The sequence below is a fragment of the Equus caballus genome, chromosome 15 (assembly GCF_041296265.1).
Source record: "Equus caballus isolate H_3958 breed thoroughbred chromosome 15, TB-T2T, whole genome shotgun sequence".
Lineage (NCBI taxonomy): Eukaryota > Metazoa > Chordata > Mammalia > Perissodactyla > Equidae > Equus > Equus caballus.
Window position 1 is genome coordinate 98,912,385 of NC_091698.1, and position 18,162 is coordinate 98,930,546.

At 50.1% G+C, this 18,162-nt stretch overlaps 1 protein-coding gene and 1 long non-coding RNA gene across 10 annotated transcripts in view; one reads left to right on the plus strand and one right to left on the minus strand.

Annotated features, from left to right (window-relative positions):
- The window catches only part of HPCAL1 (hippocalcin like 1), a 121,648-nt gene that overhangs the window by 77,198 nt on the left and 26,288 nt on the right, over nt 1–18,162 (minus strand). The window contains exon 1 of one of the 9 annotated variants that reach the window (XM_070236704.1): nt 15,319–16,019. The exons of 5 other annotated variants lie outside the window; for them this stretch is intronic. The gene's annotated coding sequence lies outside the window, so the exon portion shown is untranslated. Of the gene's footprint in view, nt 1–15,318; nt 16,020–18,162 lie in introns of those variants that run through there. 3 more of the 9 variants (XM_070236705.1, XM_070236708.1, XM_070236707.1) reach the window with 3 other exon arrangements.
- Nucleotides 16,001–17,496, plus strand: LOC138917927 (uncharacterized). The gene is made up of 2 exons (XR_011426603.1): nt 16,001–16,201; nt 16,533–17,496. It is a non-coding gene; the product is annotated as an uncharacterized lncRNA (long non-coding RNA).

Sequence of the window (18,162 nt, forward strand, 5' to 3'; positions counted from 1 at the left end):
TGCCATGTCCACACCCAGGATCCAAACCGGCGAACCCCGGGCTGCCGAGAAGCAGAACGTGCGAACTCAACCGCTGCGCCACCGGGCCAGCCCCAATAGTACAATCTTTTAATAAAACACACAATGTGTTTAACCAATAGACCCAAATAAACTTTTATTTTCTGTGTGATAAGAATCCAAAAGTAGGAAAACCTATATTCAGTAATTAATGTCTACTATCTTATCTTACTTGAAATTGATCTAAATACTTAATGAAATTTTTTTTTAAGATTTTATTTTTCCTTTTTCTCCCAAAGCCCCCCAGTACATAGTTGTGTATTTTTAGTTGTGGGTCCTTCTAGTTGTGGCATGTGGGACACTGCCTCAACGTGGCCTGACGAGCAGTGTCATGTCCACACCCAGGATCTGAACCAGCGAAACGCTGGGCCACTGAAGCGGAGCGTGAGAACTTAACCACTCGGCCAGGGGGCAGGCCCTACTTAACGAATTTTTATCATTTAATTTAACCTAGCAAAACTTCAAAGTTTCCAGTTATGAGATTTTGGAAATTATGTTAAATATACATGCCATAACACATGATTATTTTAAATAGTTCACCCAACACTTTTATCTCTTCACATCTATTTAGTTTGCGTGTTCCCAATAATTATTTAGATTGCCTATGAAACTTTATGAGACATTTGGCAAAATTAGCCATCATTTTAAGTTATTATTTTACCTAACTAGTTTTGTAATAGAGATAATATCAGCTTATTTGACCAATAAATGTAGAATATAGGCTGCATGTCTGCATCATATCCAATGCTGATAACTCTGAGGATATGCCCATCTTAATCAAACCAAAAAACTTAAATAAGCTTTCAGTTATGAAAGATTAATTTTATCGTGCTAACTCGAATGCCATTTGGATTAGTTTCTGTTACATTTAGAAATAATGTAAGCACTTACTTTAAGCCAATTAAATAGAGCTCTTAATTTTGGCCATACCATCTGGAGGTAAAATAATGCACATATACAACATACATAGAGACACACAAACACATGGGTAGACACACACAGACATGTTACATTTTTGTTATGAATCAGGTGCAATACAAAACTCCCTAGTTTCTGAGAAACATTTGCATTTCAAAGAATGGCTCTTGGGTCCTAGAGAAGATGAGAACAGAAAATCTCCATCATAAAGACACAGAGAAAGCAGTCAAGTGTTCTTCAAGATGGAGTTCCTGGGGTATATTCGCCTTATCTGTTTCTAATGTCTCAATATCTAGGAGCATTTGGGGAGGAACAGGAGAGGTTCTGGGATTGGCAAAAGGCACGTGAACTTTGAACTGCCTTCTAGAACCCTACCTCCACCTTGCAGAGATTTGCAGGACAAAGATGGTTGCTCCCAGTTCCCCAAAGAACTGGATTACAGCCTGAAGGACAAAATGAGGCTGAGCCACCCTCCAGCTACTCCCTTGCAATTGCTTCTTTACATCAGGGAAATTTTTAACTTAGGAGGTGAATCAAAGATTTGTATGTTCTAAAACGTCCAGGACCACATGTCACACCGTTAAAAGTCCTACAGTCAGGCAGGAGAAACATTCCCCAGTGAGACACTGTTTGTCCTCGCAATACAATCTATAACAATCAGGCAAACAGAGATGCAGTCACTTCACCTACAGTCTGTAAATATACCACTTTTTTACAAAATTTCATCTAAATTCCATCACAGCTTTCATTAGAACTTTATCAATAGGCCCTGGTCTTATAATATTGGATAGGGGAAGTATTCCCAGCCAGACATTTTAAAACATAGTCAGGCAAAGTTGATATAACCTCTCTATATAAAATCAGCTCAAACATTCCAGCCTTTATAATCTTATCAACACTTATACTTTTAGATTTTCTCAATTCAATTGCAGCCTGAGTCAGGGTCTTAAGCCTAGTCATTATTTTTTTTCTGTTTCCTTTTTAATTTGGCCTTTTCATAGGTACCAATAAAAATTATGACAAGAGCTCTCACAAATTTGTTTCCCCAATTCAGAAGCTTTTCCAATTTAAATGATCCATCATCTGGCCACATTGAGGAGTAGGATCTTGACAGTGACTCATACCAATAAGCTTAACCATGGACACAAGAGGTATCCCCAAAAGAGATCCAGAAAGTTCACTCCCAAAAATAGTCTAAGAAAGTAAAAGCCTTCATTGCACAGCAAGCAACAAAGGTTGAGACAACAAAGGCCCCTTATGAAAGCAATTGGGACCCCTTATGACAAACTCCGCTGAGAGTTGAGAGAGGCAGACAAAGAGAGTGTGTCCCAGAGCCCCAGTCTACCCAACTGGCAGCCGAGATGCGTGCTGGTACAAGCATCCTCTGGATGACAGAGACCAGAAAGGTCACAAAGCCAAGCTCTCAAGACATAGAACAAGACAAAAGAAAAACCTCATCTAACACACACATTAACAGCTTTAGCTAAGCCTTGGGTCTCTTGGAGCCAGAACAATACCTAGGAGGGAGGTGCCAGGGGGTTGGGGGTCACATGTGCTTCACAGAGTACCCCGCTGTGGCAGGGAAATTTTCTTGATGTTGGCAGGGGGGAGATCTGTGTCATCTACCCCGTTCCGTGACCAACTCATCCTTCCACGGGAGACTTCTTGAGGTGGCGAGCGCCATAATGGCTCTTAACTGCTGGACCCACGCCCACCAAATTTGTGGGCTTTTTGGCTTTCAAGATGCCCTTAGCAACAGCTTCCACCTATGCACATACTCCCAGACAACAGGCTTATAGAGATGCCTGTGTCTTATGACAAACGACAAAAAAGACAGAGACAGGGAAAAATACTATCTCTGGGAGGAAAAGGATCTATAACCAATGAGTACTCAACCAAATCCTAGAGTCGCTGAGTCCACAAAGCTAGCCTCACCAGTATTTTTCCCTGCTAATCTAAATTTAGAAAAGCAAAGAAAACTCACCGCTCTCGCTTCCACTGGACCCTGTAGGCAGAGATCCCGGAGACTGACGTGGTAAGAACTCTTACCTCCCGTTGGCTCTTATCAGGGGTCCAGGATCTCTCACCTGCAGCAGTCCAGGAGCAAGCAGTGTCCAGCCAGTGAAGTTTTATCCCATCCAAGTTGCCAAACTATAGAGGAGGAAGACATATCCTCTACCCACTGGGTCCTTCTGGCTGGGCTATGAATTAAATTCACAGAGACAGAATAACAAGAGAAAATCAAACAAAGCTTTATAACATGTATACATGGCAGAGACTCAGGAAAACTGAGTAACTCACCAAAATAGTGAAGCTCTCATCTTAAATACCCTCCTCAGCTAAAGACACAGGAGGATGTTGGGGGTGGGGGGAGTCAGTTATGGGAGATTACCAGAAAAGCACAGTAAACAAGAGGAAGGTTATTATGCAGATTTACGTCCTTGCCTTCAGCATTGATAAGAGTTTCTAGAGAAAGGTCATCCCCTCCTCTTCCTGGTACAGAGGGAGATATCTTTACAGGTGGAGATTTCCCTTAAAAATGTAAATGTCTCTTGCAAAGAGTAAAATTCTACTTTTCAGAGCTTCTCCCATGTCTGCAGTCCTTAAAAGTAACCAGCCCAAAAGAATCCTCATGCCAAAGAGACACATTTTGGGGTGGCCAATTCTGATCCCCCAGTGTCACAATAAAATGTTCAAGGCATGCCCGTATCATTTTTATGATGCCCTCTTTAATAACGTTGTTCAACTAAGTGACTCACTGCCAGGGCTAGTGGTACTAGAGAGGGCTTTCTCTGCACACAATGTAGTGGTGGTTACCTGGGCAGGTGTGATAAGAGGTCATTTTTTTCTATCTCCTTTTTACCATTCAGTATTCTCAAGACATTCTAATGAGTATGTCTTGTTTCTATAGTAGAGAAAATGTGTGATAAAATTTCTTCTTTTTTAAGATTCAGATTCCACTACTTTCTGCTAACAACGGGAAGGAATCCAGAAATGTCACACTGCCCTGGCCAGCGTTGTCCCTGGAGCCAATAAAGTGCCCCAATGCTGCGAAGGTAAATAAGCAGAAAATACGCAAAAGGAACGCCATGAAACAACTAACTAATTAGGACTCCTTGACTCAAATGTGCAGCTACTTTCACGGAGAGGAATAAAGGCCGAAATAGATTCCTTAATTTGGTCACAACTAAGATAGTTCCCTTCCCGAGCTCCTTGGTGCAGCCACTGAATTTCTTAGGAGACTTGAATTCAGTGTATTTTTAAAGCAACACAATGTTTCTGCTTTGACACATGCAAAATAAGTGCGTTAAGAGATCTGTTTCACTGTACCTAAATTCCTCACAGCTGATCTTGCCTCGATCTTGCCTCGACATCCCAGAGCCATGCTAGGTTTATTGTAGGCATCCATCTAATGAAAGAACGAACAATGCACCTGAGAGCAGCTTCTCAGGACACTGGCCCTTCTCTCGCAGACCAGGGCTTCTGAGGCGGCAGAGGAATCGACATGTGTCTTAGGTCCTTCTGTTGCACCCCTCCCCCCATTCTCATAATTACGTCTTCTTATGTTTGAAATACAGTTTGCTAAGCCGGGACCCTGTCTGAATCAATGAGGACACAGAAGTGAAAGGACTGGGGAGCTGAAAGCAAGCCAATCTGGCCTGCACTCCGTGCCAGGCACACAGAGGTCCCCAGGGGTGTGAAGGAGGCCCTCCCCCGACACGAATAAATGACCACAGTGCCTCGGAAAGAGGCGAACCAAGGTGTGTTTAAACCTGTCAGGGAACAGGGCCAGGCAGAAGGACCCCGAGAGTCTGAGCTTGGCTTGAAGGAAGGGGAGGGTGCGGTTGTTTGGGACTGACACCCCCAAACCAGATCCTGGAACCCTCGATTAGCAGGAGGCACTTCCAAATGAGGGGCAGTAGGTGTGGCCATTTGAAAACCATTTCCTCCCTCACCTCCGCCCTGCTGGGTCCATGCCAGGGGCTGGAGCTTGGGGAGTGGGCATCGTCAGGCATTGGGAGGCACATTTTATACCTAATGTGAAATCGAGTGATCGAGGCAGCCACTGCCCGGGGAAGGGGAATGTCCCCGAAGGCCCCACCTCCATGTGGTTCTGGTTCTGACACGGCTGAGCCTGGCCCCTGGCCCCTGGCCCCTAACACCAAGGAGGTGCTCAGAGCGGTGGGCTCATAGCTCAAAGACCAAACCAATGAAAGCATGAGCACGTGGTCGTAAAGATCAGGGCCCACCGCTCGTCCCCCAGAGCTCAGGTGGTCAGACACAAGCCCTCTCACGGAGGCTGGCCTGCACTTCAGACTGGACTCATGTAAACAGCTTCCAGCCCCGGCCAGCACCTGGGGTGCCGGTGCTAGAGATGCCTGAAAGTGAGTTCCAGTAATGCAACACGCAGGCTTATCTGTGAGCACTGTGTTCCTCTGAGGATGGAAACAGTTTGCACCACTCTGCGCAAATATAAATCCCTTAGAAACTACTCTGGGGGGCTGGGTGGGGTCGTGGGGGGGGCGGGGACAAAGGTTTAAAATCGACCCCAATAGGAGGGAGAGGGAGGGTGGAGGGAGGGGGAGGAAAAGTGGATGGGGGAGGGAAAGGGAAGGGAGGGGGAGGGAAAATAGAGGGAAGTGGGGGAGGAGGGTGGGGGAGGGAGAGGGAAGGTGGGGGGAGGAGGGGGAGGGAAGGGGAGGGAAGGTGGGTGGGGAGGGAGGGGGAGGGAAGGGGAGGGAAGGTGGGTGGGGAGGGAGGGGGAGGGAAGGGGAGGGAAGGTGGGTGGGGAGGGGGAGGGAAGGGGAGGGGAGGGAGAGGGAAAATGGAGGGAAGGAAGCTGGAGGAGGAGGAGGGAAGGGGAGGGAAGGGGAGGGAGGGGGAGGGAAGGGGAGGGAGGGGGAGGGAAGGAGGGTGGGGGAGGAGAAGGGGAGGGGAGGGAGAGGGAAGATGGAGGGAAGGAAGCTGGAGGAGGAGGAGGGAAGGGGAGGGAAGGGGAGGGAGGGGGAGGGAAAGCGATACACTGTCACATTCTCATTCTTACACTATCATGTTAAAAACACAGTACATCTAGTTCTGCCTGATGACAATTAGGCTGAACACTCTCACTGCACCTCATCAACATCAGTTGCCCAGTTATTACAATGTGGGGACACTCTTCACTGATCATTTACACTGACTGGCTCACAGCTTAAAGACACAAACCCCCTCAAGGCTATGTGGAGGCTTGTTTGGTTTAAGTGTCTCTAGAAGACAAAACTGTCTCTGATTCAAAGAGGAGAAAAGCCCTGAGGGGTAGAGGGGTGAGGAGGGGGGGCCGGGCAGACAAAGTCAGCATTTGGCTGGTCCTGAATGAGGCATGTGGGCTGTAATGGGGTAGATGACAAGTGGGCTCTGTCCCCTTCTACCTCCTGGTGATCCCGGGACGAGGATTCCTCTGCCCTGTCCCAGAACTTCCTGGCCTGGCCTCTGCTGGGCCTGACCACCTCGTCTGCAGCACTGCTGACAACGAACACCAGGGGCAGGCAGCAGCCATGTCCCCACGTCCTCCTGCACCACCAGCAGCCCCACTTCCTCTCGGAGAAAGGCACAATGGAACTGTGCGTGCTGGTGCCCTGCCTGGGGGGCTGTGGGCTCCTGCTCTGACCATGGGACGTCTGAGGACCCCAAGGCATTGCACACACGTGTGCACACACTCCCACCACAGACACATCCACGCCCCCTCTGGAGCACACACTCGGTCCATGCCCACAGACTCACGCTTCCATTTACGTCCACAATTACTCCCTGTGGTTTGGGTATACAGACCATCTGTGTGCTCAAGCTACTTAGGAAATCTTCCCAAACGTGGCCAAATGTTCTCAGCAGTTGCCCCTTTTGGGGAGAGGGGGAATTACATATGATTAATTTGTTTTCCAGTTTCTTTATATTTTCTAAATATTCTACAGTGAACATGCATGTATCACATTTATATTCAGAAAAAGTTCAAGTATATTTAAAAGTCTTTCTGAGATGAGTACTAAGTAGCATGATAGTAGCCACACGCGTATATTCATCTCACTTTGATGCACACACTCACCCTGAGCAGTGTGCCTCCTCTATGTTACAAAGAACAAAGCAAGGGTGCGAGAACCCACGGAGCTGCCCAAGGTCACCCAGCTAGCACGTGGCCCGAACGGAGAATACAGTGTCTTCACTCCTGGGAAGAGTTCCTCTGGTGTTTCCTAAAGACAGCAGAGCGAGAGCGGGTGCACAGGGAGGAGGTAGGGGGAGCGGTGGGTGCTGCATGCCAGAAACCCGTCTTACTCATTTGATTATAAAATATTTCTGAGCCACCAGATGGTATAATAGCGGTTGCAGATGCCAATAGCTTTTCTTAACGTCTGTGCACAGGGCTCCATTTCAGGGGCCTGAAGAGTGATATCCAAGAAGCTATTCTGGAGTTCCATAAAGACAGTAACTGTACGAGTTAAGAACCACGTTCAATGGCTCTGTTTAACAGATGTGCGTTCCTTCGTGCCTCCCAGCCAAATGGGCCTCAGGCTAATCCTAAGGCAGCTGGGGACAGTGGGCAGGAGCCCTCCAGGGCGGCTGCCCGCGCTCTGGGCTCGGTTACATAATTAATCCCGGGCTGGGCAGGCGGCCCTCCCGCACAGGCGGCTTGTCGCAGTGCCGGCCCAGAGACAGCGGACATCAAAGACGACGCTTCCTCATGCTCCGAGATCAAAGCCGCAGGGCTGATGAGTTCCCCGCAGCGCTGGGTCTGCGCGGCTTGCTCTGCCTTTCTTGTTTTTGCTTACTTTTTAATAAAGGACCCTTCATCCCTGGTCCTTCAACAGCCCCACAACCTACTTAAAAAGCAACCGGTCAGGGCTCGGGTCAGGGCTCGGCGCTGCCGCTCTAAACAGCCATCTGCGCGCTGTCTGCACTTCAGAGAACCGTGCACTCACGTTCCCAGCAAGCCCAGGGGACACAGGCCTCCCTGGAGGCACAGGGCGGCGGAGGCCGCCTGCAGTCACTCGCTTAGGGAGAGTGCAGCTGAGGGCCATCTGTCCACTCCCGACTGGACACAGAGAGATGCAGGCTGACCACTCTTCTCTGGTCACTCCTCTCTCCTCCTACCCCTTAGCCGCCACCAACAAGAGAACAAGAGACAGACTTTCTGTGCCATCAGTGGCCAATCTAAAAGCCCCTTCGCAAGGACGTGCTTTGTTTCTGGTCTTCAAACTTAGTTGTAGTCGGCTCCAGTCAGGTCACTCTGACCTGGCACTGGCCATGCTTAATCCAGGGTCTGCAGTCAAAGGCACTTGCAGCTTGCAAACCTATCCACCAGAGGCTTCACCCAAAGCCACTCCTTACCCTGAAAATGCTACAGACTTCAAGAAGCCTCCGAATTCAGAAGCAAAAGAAAGGACGACCCTAGGAATAGCAGGAATAGCTTCCATGGAAGTCTGTGCCTGGTGGCCCACCATCCACATACCCACTCCCCACCCAGGAGTCCTGGGGGAGATACAGTGCCATCAGTCCTTCACACACTAGTGTGAATTTCCACCAGGTTGCATTCATCTTGCCCCAGAAGAGAGCCACTACTCCAAGGATGGGTCTTCTCATCGGAGCGGCAGGGGAAGGGGGGATACGTAATGAGTGGTGCATCTTAGGGGGATGGGACAGGCCTCCATGGGTGCTGGAGTGGGTGCCTTGGGGAAGAAAGGTCTGGCAGGGTGGGCACACTAGGGCGGGGGTGCAAGGAGGAATGAAAAGGAGCAAATGTTTCCTTTGTCCTAAAACTCTGCCACCCTCAACCTCAGCCTTGGTTAGGGAGAAGGAAATTGGTCCTCTTCCTCCCTTCCGGGGGTCCAAAGCCAGCAAACGGCCAGATGGCCTGGCCCCGCACGTCCCTGCCTGAGCGTCAGTCAGCCTTCCCATCAGGGGTCCAGCGGAAGAGCCTGGGGAGAGACGCAAAAGGCCACTCACAGGCCATAGCCTTGGATTCAGGCCACGGGACAGACAGACTGGGAGAATCCTCAAAGGCAGGGCCGGAACGTTCTAGCCAGCCCCAGGAGGGCGGCCGGCTCAGCCCGGGAACAGACCATGCCTCTCCTTACCCAGTGACAAAACAAAACCCAACTAGAGAGAGAATGAGAGCCACAGAAAGGAGCTTAAAGTGTAGCTTGAGCACATCTGGCTTTTTACGGCCCAGACGCCTTAGCACATGCTGTTCCGTCTGCCTGGAATGCACTCACCCGGATTTCTTCCCATGCCAAAAGTCCAGCATCCTTAAAAGACCCTGCAAACACCCCTCCCTGGGAGGCCTCTCCCCACCCCTCCCCCAGACCGGGTTAATTAGTCCCTCCTGGAGCCCTCTGGGCACTGGTCCCTCTGGGCTGTATTATTTACGTTCCTCCTCCCCCATCAGGCTGGAAGCCAGGAACTGCAGCTTTCTATTGCGGCATCCCAGGACCCTGAGCCGCCTGGCCTTGCACATGGGAAGCAGGGCGTGGCATTCCAGGGGCACCTTCTCAGAGAATGCAAGGTGCCCCCTGGAGAGGGGCAGCGACGGCCCCCACCCCCCGGCTCAGTCAATGACGAGTCAATGATTACCCACCAGCATTGAAAAATCTGTCTTAAATCTTAAAAAATCCCTATCTAAATGAAACAGACAGTGCGACTTTGAAATGAAAGACCTTTAAACTCCAAACTTCTGCATCTTCTCAAAATATCTGAATTTCCCCCAGGTAATCGGGAAGGCACTGCCGTTAAGACAGTCACAGCCTTCAGGGAGCACAGGGCCCGTGGCGATCTGTGCTGCCTGCCCTCTCCCCCGCCCCGCCCCCGCAGGGGTCTTACAACAGAATCTAGGCAGCCGGGGGAATCACAACCCAACTTTATAAACGCCAACAGCTCTACTTAGATTTCTGGAGTCTTCTAACAGCTTCCATGCCTCTAGGAGAGAGTTTTGCTCAAAGACCCAGCCCCCAGCCTGCGGTCACAGCCAGCCTGCTGGAGAAGCACCCCTGGAGTCAGTTTCTGCCCCAGTTTCCACTATCAATCTGGACCCTTAGGTAGTCAACCAGGCTTTAAGAAAAACTGCCTGGGACAGCCAATTTAAAGCACAACGCCACTGAAAAGCTGCCACTGGATGCGTTATCCAGAGCTTAGTTTAGTGGGCTGCCACATGTAATTTATTCAGGATTTATTACATATCCAATCCAGGATCTAGAATTGAAAACAGATATTTGGGGTAGGGGTGATCTAGCCCAGAGAAGGGAAGTGTGGGTTAACTTAGTGAAACGCCATGAGTATACAAGCTTTCTCACCCAGAGGCAAGTACAGAGTCCAGGGACGCCAGCCAGGGGGGAGAAGGGCTCTGGCATCGGAGCCTGATGGCTGGCTAGGGAAGGGCCTCGAAAACCTGCAGGGCCCTGCAGGCTGCGGAGCTGCTCCTCCAACAGTCCTCAGAGAGACCAAGTCTCAGAGGAGCCGCCCCTGCTGTCTGAAGTGAGCAGAACGGCAAAGCTTTGGGGGCAAGGCTTGGGGCTGGAGCCCAGCTCCGCCACTTACGGACTTCATGGCCCAGCAAATTCAGGCCCTTCTGGACCAGCATCTCTGTGGGACACACGGCACGTTTCCATAGACGGCCCCATCTTACAGACCGCCCCTGGAAGTCACCCCCTCCACTACGGAAGTGACATTCTGAGTTATCCAATATTAAAGGCACATTGATAACTAGACCATTTCTCTGCCAATCCCCGGAAAACATTATCCTCATCAAGATGGTGGCACAGTTTTTAGCAACAGGCCCCCAAATATACTAGCTGCGCCTCGAGCCGTCAGAGCAGTCAGGAGACCCATGCCGAGGCGCTCCAGGAACCAGAAAAGGCAGTGTGAACATCCTTCCCGTTCAAGTGAGGACACTGGGGCCGGAGGTGAGGCCCCTTCTGCAAAGCCACGGCAGTCCCGGGGCCGAATTTCACACTGAGCCCTACGTCATCCTGCTGTTCTGGGGGAGCGGATGGCGGGGGGGAGAAGGCGCACACCCCCCACCTGCCTCCCGGCATCTGATTCCCAAATGTTTGAAAGGTCACAGTATGAGGAACGAGGTGATGGCACACGCCCACAGATTCTGCTGGATCAACACAGTCAAGTGAAAGAAGCTCACGCCGACGTCACAAAGCCCAGGTTATCCGAGAATCCCCGGCATTTGGGGACCGAAGGAAAATGTCTTCCCTCTTTCACCTCCGGCCCTCCCGCACCTGCGAAGCCTGGATCTCTCAGGACAGGGAAAGCCGGGAGGCTATCAGCCTCGGCTGCTGACACAGGAGCCGTGGGCCCTCAACTGTTCTGGCAGGAGAAGGAACTGGTCTCAAGTAACCCTGAGGGGCGCCCCCACCCAGGGGACCCGTCTCGCCAGCCCTGTTACTAAGCCCCACCGTCCATGAGTGTAGCGAGCTGTCTCTCTGGCTTGCCGGGTAAACTTGCACGCTCTGTACCTCGATTTCCCCATCTGTAAAACATGGATAATGACAGTGCCTATCTCATAGTGTTGTTGGTTTTTAAACTTTTTATTATAAAAAATTCCCAATATATACAAAACAAAGACTAGTATAATGAATGTTGGGTACCATCACCCAGCTTCAGATGCCCACCATGACACATCTTGTTCCTTCTGTGCCACACCCACTGCCCCCACCCCGGTGTTGCCTGGTAAACACGGCCTCAGCCATTGCTGTGTTTCAGTATGCCATGGGGTTGCTTTGAGAATTAAAAAGATGGTACAAGTAAAGCACTTGGACACCAGCGGCTGGCATGTAGTAACTGTGCAATCGACATCAGCTCGTATTCCTGGCTATTATTAAATAAATGAGCCTACGTGAGGCTTAACCATCGCGGCCACTCCAAAGGCAGCGTCTGCTACCATCACTACGCACTGCTGTCTCCTCCATCAGACAGAGACAACGCCACCTGCCTGAGCCACTGCGTGGGCCTGCTTCAAAGCTCTATGAGACACGGGGGGCTCTCAAATAGCACCCACCAAGCACGCAGGGTCAAGGAGCCTTGCCGAGTGGACTCGGCGCCTGGGTCTGCCCCACAGGTCGAGACTGTGCCTCACATCCTCACACACCGGGTGCCCACACTGAGCTGGGCACAGAGAAGGTGGCAGAACAATCACAGTTACCACTCTGTGAGCACCTGCCAGTGCCAAGCGACACAAACACCACCCCACTGAGTCTGCACCCCAACCCCACGAAGGGGGAATCACCCCACTTTACACACGGGGAGTCTGAGGCTCAAAAAGATTAAGCACTCTATTAACAAAAATCACACAGCTAACATCCAGGCCTGTCTGATCCCAAAGTTCACACTCCACTCCCTTATGTTGCCTACCAATAATCTGTCAAAATACCGTCCATTGATATTGGCTTTGTTTTGAAAGCATCCAGTTCAGTGGTTTCCAGTATACTCACACGGTCGTCCACCCGTCACCACCATCTAATTCAGAACACTTCCATCATTCTGAAGGAAACCCCACACCCGTCAGCAGTCACTCCCCAGCCCTCCTCACCTCATCCCTGGCAACCACTCATCTATTTTCTGCCTCTTTAGATTTGCCTATTCTGGCCACTTCATATAAATGGAATGATATAATAGGTGGTCTTTTGTGACTGGCTTCTTTCACTTAGCACAATAGTTTCAAGGTTCACCCATGTTGAAGCGTGTGCCAGTGCTTCATTCCTTTTCATGGCTGAGTAATATTCCACAGCATGGATAGACCACCTTTTGCTTACTCATTCATCAGGTGATGGACATCTGAGTCATTTCCACTTTGTTGGCTATTATGAATCATGCTGCTATGAACATTCGTGTGCAAGTTTTTGTGTGAACGTGTGTTTTCTATTCTCTCGGGTAAATAAATACCTGGGAATGAAATTGCTGGGTCATCTGGTAATTCTACGTTTAATTGTTTGAGGAATTCCCAATTGTTTTTCCAAAGCGGCTACACCACTTTTCATTCCCACCAGCAATGCACAAGAGTTCTCTTTCTCCACGTCTTCACCAACACTTGTTAGTGTCCAGCTTTTCGATTCCAGCCCTCCCAGCGGGGGTGTCCATTCAGCCTACATGAATTTATGGCTCGCACTGCACCTCTGTGAAATTGCACGGGCTCCTCACAGCGAACACGTCAAGGTGGCAGGGAAGAAGTTCACAATTTACAGACGAGTAAACTGCAGGCTCAGAGAACACGAAAAACCTGACTGAGAGAGGAAAGAAGGTCACCTCAATCTCAGAGAAATAAAGAGCACAAGGTACTATTCCCAGCTCAGTTTCTCCTCTGCTCTAGAGACCGACCAGGCACTTGAAGTTCGACAGGGACTGAGGAAGGAATGCTGTCATTGAATTTGACCCAGCTGAGAGGTTTACACAGATTTCAGCACTTAAACATCGCTCAAACCCGTCTACTCGGTCTAAACTGCGCCACTCCTAAGAAAAAGCTGCCCTCCTCAATAAGAACCACGTCTCTGCAGTTCTGACACTAACAGGATTTATAATGCTCCCCTAACTTTGCCTAAAGATAGTAAATCCCCGCCCCAAGGCCAAAGATGGTCAGCGATACCTTAATATAGATTAAGCCAAGGCAGCCGTGGCAGGGACGCCGACGGGGCCTGCCTAAGCCCTGGGCCCGGGCCAGAGGCCTCTCAGAGGAGCGCACAACCAACCACCGGGGCGACTGGAAATGGAGCATGACGGGGGTGGGGGAAACAAGAGGGGGAGGGCACAAGACTTTAGTCACAGCTTCCAAAGGCCGGAATGGCAGAGAAAGAGCCCAGGGCTGGACAAGAGTCAGGGCCTCTCCACATCACCAGTTGTGCAGCCCTGAGCAAATTTCTCAATCTCTCTGAGCCTCAAGCATTTCATCTGCAAAACAGCAAGGAAACATTTGCAACGCTAAACCTTACAAGGTGGCTGTGAGAAGTAAATAAAATATGAAAGCAATTTGAAAACTATCAAGCTAGGCAAATGGCTATAGTCATCGGCGGTGCAACAGAATATTTCCATGTAATAGTATTTTTTTCCTTTAAAAATGGTCATTAGGACGAATAATTACTTATAATTTCACAGCAGACATGCAGTAACAGTTAAAATCCAGCTAACATAATAAACAGCAAAAGCTTGAGAAATGTGTATATTCCTAACCTAACAATTCTACTTCTAAGAATCGATCCTGAGGCACACGGGAATTGGGGGGGCACAGGGTATAGGATGTTTATCACAGCATGTGATAAATTGTACTGCTCAAAATACTCACTGTCACTCCCCATGGGGAGATTACACATCCCACCCACAGACATCAGGCCTGGCCATCCGGCTTGCTTTAGCCAATGAAATGTGAGGGGAACTGACAAGCAGTACACGCCAATTTCCACTTCTGAGCAGAAGCCTAAAGAACCATCGCGTTGTTTTACCATCTTTTTGTCTCTGCCATGCAACCAGCAACGTCTCACGTGGGGCTGCTCTGTCAGCCTGAATCCCCGAGGGCCGAGGGCATAGACCACAACCACAGCCAACAGTCAATGGCCATGTAACCTGAGTGAGGAAGAAATCTGTGTTTTACAAACTATGGAGATTTGGGGGGGGGGGTCATGTTTGTTACCAGAACATAACTTAGCTGACTGACACACCACTGCGCTCTTCCTAATACAAAACTGCAAAGAACCGCAATGCCCAGCAAAATAAATTATATCTGTCTATATCCATCTTTCTATGTCCACAATGGAATACCAATAAAATAACGCATACATTGGCATAGAAAAACATTCTCAGTATGTTACCTTAAAAAAGCAGAGTATAAAATAGTATTACTGACAAAGGATTAGTCTCCAGAATATAAAAATATCTGTACATCATTAAGAAAAAGACTCTGACCAAAAATTGGGCAAAGGAAGCAAACATGCAATTTACAGGAGAAGAATCCAAAAAGGACAGTAAGTATATTGAAAAGGTATTCAGCCTCACTAGAACGCAGGAAAGTACAAATTTAAAAAACCATGAGAGGCCGGCTCGTAGGCATACTGGTTAAGTTTGCACGCTCCACTTCAGTGGCCCGGGGTTCACAGGTTCAGATCCTGGCCGCAGACCTATGCACCACTCATCAGCCATGCTATGGAAGGCATCCCACGTACAAAATAGAGGAAGAGTGGTAGAGATGTTAGCTAAGGGCCACTCTTCCTCAGCAAAAAAAACAACCACGAAATACTGCTTTACACCCATCAGATAAATGGGTTAAAATGCTAACATCTGACAATACAAGTGCTGGAGAGACATGGGAAAAAGGAACTCGCTTACCCTTGTGGAGGGGATAAACAGCCACCAACACCTTGGAGATCAAGATAGTGACAAACAGTAACAGAGCATCAGCAAACCACAGGATCCAGCGATTCTACTGCTAGATATTCCAGAGAGCTACAGGAACTCTCGAGGTGGCCTGTATTGGTTATCTACTGCCGTGTGACAAAGTGCCTCAAAAATGTCACAGCATAGAACAACAAGCATTACCATCTCCCAGCTTCTCTGGACCACGGATGAGGGTGCAGCCTAGCTGGGTGCCTCTGGCTCAGGATCTCTCAGGAGGCTCCGGGCAGGCTGCTGTCCAGCGCTGCGGTCTCCCCGGAAAGCTCAGCTAAGCCGGGGGTGGAGATCTGCTTCCAAGCTCAGACAGGGTGGTTGGCAGCCTCCCCAGTGGGCTGACTCACGACACGGCACTGGCTTTCCTCCAAGGCAAGTGACCCAAGAGAGAGCGAGAGGGCACACCCAAGACAGGAGGCACAGTCTTTTCACAACCTAACGTCAGAGGCGATAGCCCATCCTTCTGCTGTTTTCCGTTTGTTAGAATCAAGTCAACAGGTCCAGGCCACACCCAAGGAGAGGAGATTACAGAAGGCTGTAAATACCAGGACGCAGGGCTCACCGGGCGCCATCTCCGAGGCCGCCCTCCGCGCGCTCAAGGAGAACCCAGTGTTTGTGACGGCATTCTTTGTAATGGCGGAAAAACGGAAACGACCTAACTGTATACACCTCGGGAAACGGCGGCTTGCTGAGACAAGGGAACTCTACACAGCAGTTAACAGGAGAGGGAAAAGGAGCCACGAACCACATCTACGCACCAACACGATTAAGCCTGAAAACAGGGGTGAAGACATCGTCAAAGGCGGAGTACAAAACGACAACAGTAAGTATAATTACAATCTACGAGTATTTCTAACACAGAAAAATTAATGTTCTGCTAAAGGTGTGCACACGTGTGGTAAGAGAACAGAACACGCATGGACCAAAGCCCCACTCCCTCGGCAGAGGGGCTCCCTGGGGAAGGGGAGAGCAGGGAGGGGGAGAGGCGGGGCTTCGGCTGCGTCTGTCATGTCGACAGGTCTTCAGAGAACAGTCAATAAAAATAAAATAAAAATATGGTCGTCTTTTTGCTAAGTATACACACTTCTACAACACGTATCTATAGGGGACCTAACAAGTCTGGATAAAGAGGACATTCTTTTGTTCCTTTAAAGATGGAAGATGCTCCTGATGACGCTGCGTCCATCTGCCTATGTTTCCAGACTCCCCGGACCCCTTCACGCAGAAGGAAATACAGCAGCATGCGAGCAAGAGTTCTATGGGGCATGGGGTGCCTTCGGGGGATTTTTTTCTTTTTCTTTGCTTTTCTGTGTTTTTCAACCTTATCAAAGGGACGCATCATTTTTGTGTAAAAAATAATAACTAATCTCTTCAAAAATTAAGTCAAGCTTGGGGCTGGCCCAGCGGCACAGTGGTTAAGATCACGTACTTCACTTTGGCGGCCCAGGGTTCGTGGGTTCGGATCCCGGGTGTGGACCGACACACCGCTCATCAAGCCATGCTGTGGAGACGACCCACGTACAAAATAGAGGAAGACTGGCACAGGTGTTAGCTCAGTGCCAATCTTCCTCACCAAAAAAATAAATAAACAAATGAGTCAAGTTCACAAGCAAAATGGCCACAGTTGAACATGGAGACGCATCAGCTCTGAGAGTACAAAGCAGTTCCAGTTCAGGGGAAGGCTTGGGGCGGAGGGAGGAGAACACTGCCTTCTCGAGAAGACAGGACGCTGGAAGCTCACCTCAGGCGGTGCCCTGGCCCTGTGCGCGGCCAGGTGGAGGCGCGCCTGCCGTCCGGACCCCGGGGAGCCGCCTGGGAGGCTGCAGCCAGGCCCCGTCCCTGGAGGGAACCGCTTCCCGCTGCAGGTGCTAAAGGTAGGAGGTGGCCGAGACCAACCTGCTGGCTCCCTTGACCTCAGCACACGCCCCATTTCTCCCAGAGGGGTCACGGAGGGCAGGGGTCAGAAGGAGAACCACCAAACACAGTCCCTGAGCACAGGCCCAAGCGGCTACAACGAATTCTGACTGCATCATTGATGCCCCCCTCTACTTCCCAAGTCCCCACAGTGAAAGCACACTGCGTTTATCATACAGCAACCAATAAACTTTAAAAACAGAAGTATCTTTGTCTACATCCACAATGCCCAAGATCTGGTTAAAGAGCAAGCCCGGCGTGACTCAGCTCATGCAGGGACCTTGGCGCCCACATGTGCAGTGACGGCTCTGCCCTCCCGCGGAGCCCTCCTCCCCACTAGGCCTGATCGCGGCCGCCCTCCTGGTTTGGGCCTGCCTAGCCCAGTCGGTTTAGCAAGAATCCCCCTGCCCTTCATATCTGATCACCCTCGAGACCTGACGACGTTCCCCATCCCCCACCTCTGACGTCTAAGTCCCAGAACCTGCCTTTGACAACAATCCTTTAGATCAATTCAGCAGGAATCCCCAGCCCCCCATGTCCCCTGTTAGTAACCTTCCATTCAGCCAATCATTCTGCTCCTGGGCTACGAACGCCCGCTTGTCCCTGCTATATTCTCCCCTTGCTGTAACAGGGTCCACGCCGCCTGCACCAGTGCCGGTGAACCTCTCCTGCCCGACTGACAAGGGTCACGAGTCTCTTTCTTTCACAGCCTGCAGCCCGGCTGGGGAGCACAGGGACCACTCATGGCACCGAGACCCCCTACCCACCCACCCCAGGCAGAAGCTACCCAAAGAGGGACAGGGCTATCAAAGAGGGATTTCCCAGAACCGGTGGGTGGTGGGGGTGGGACAGTGGCTGGAGGGAATGAGG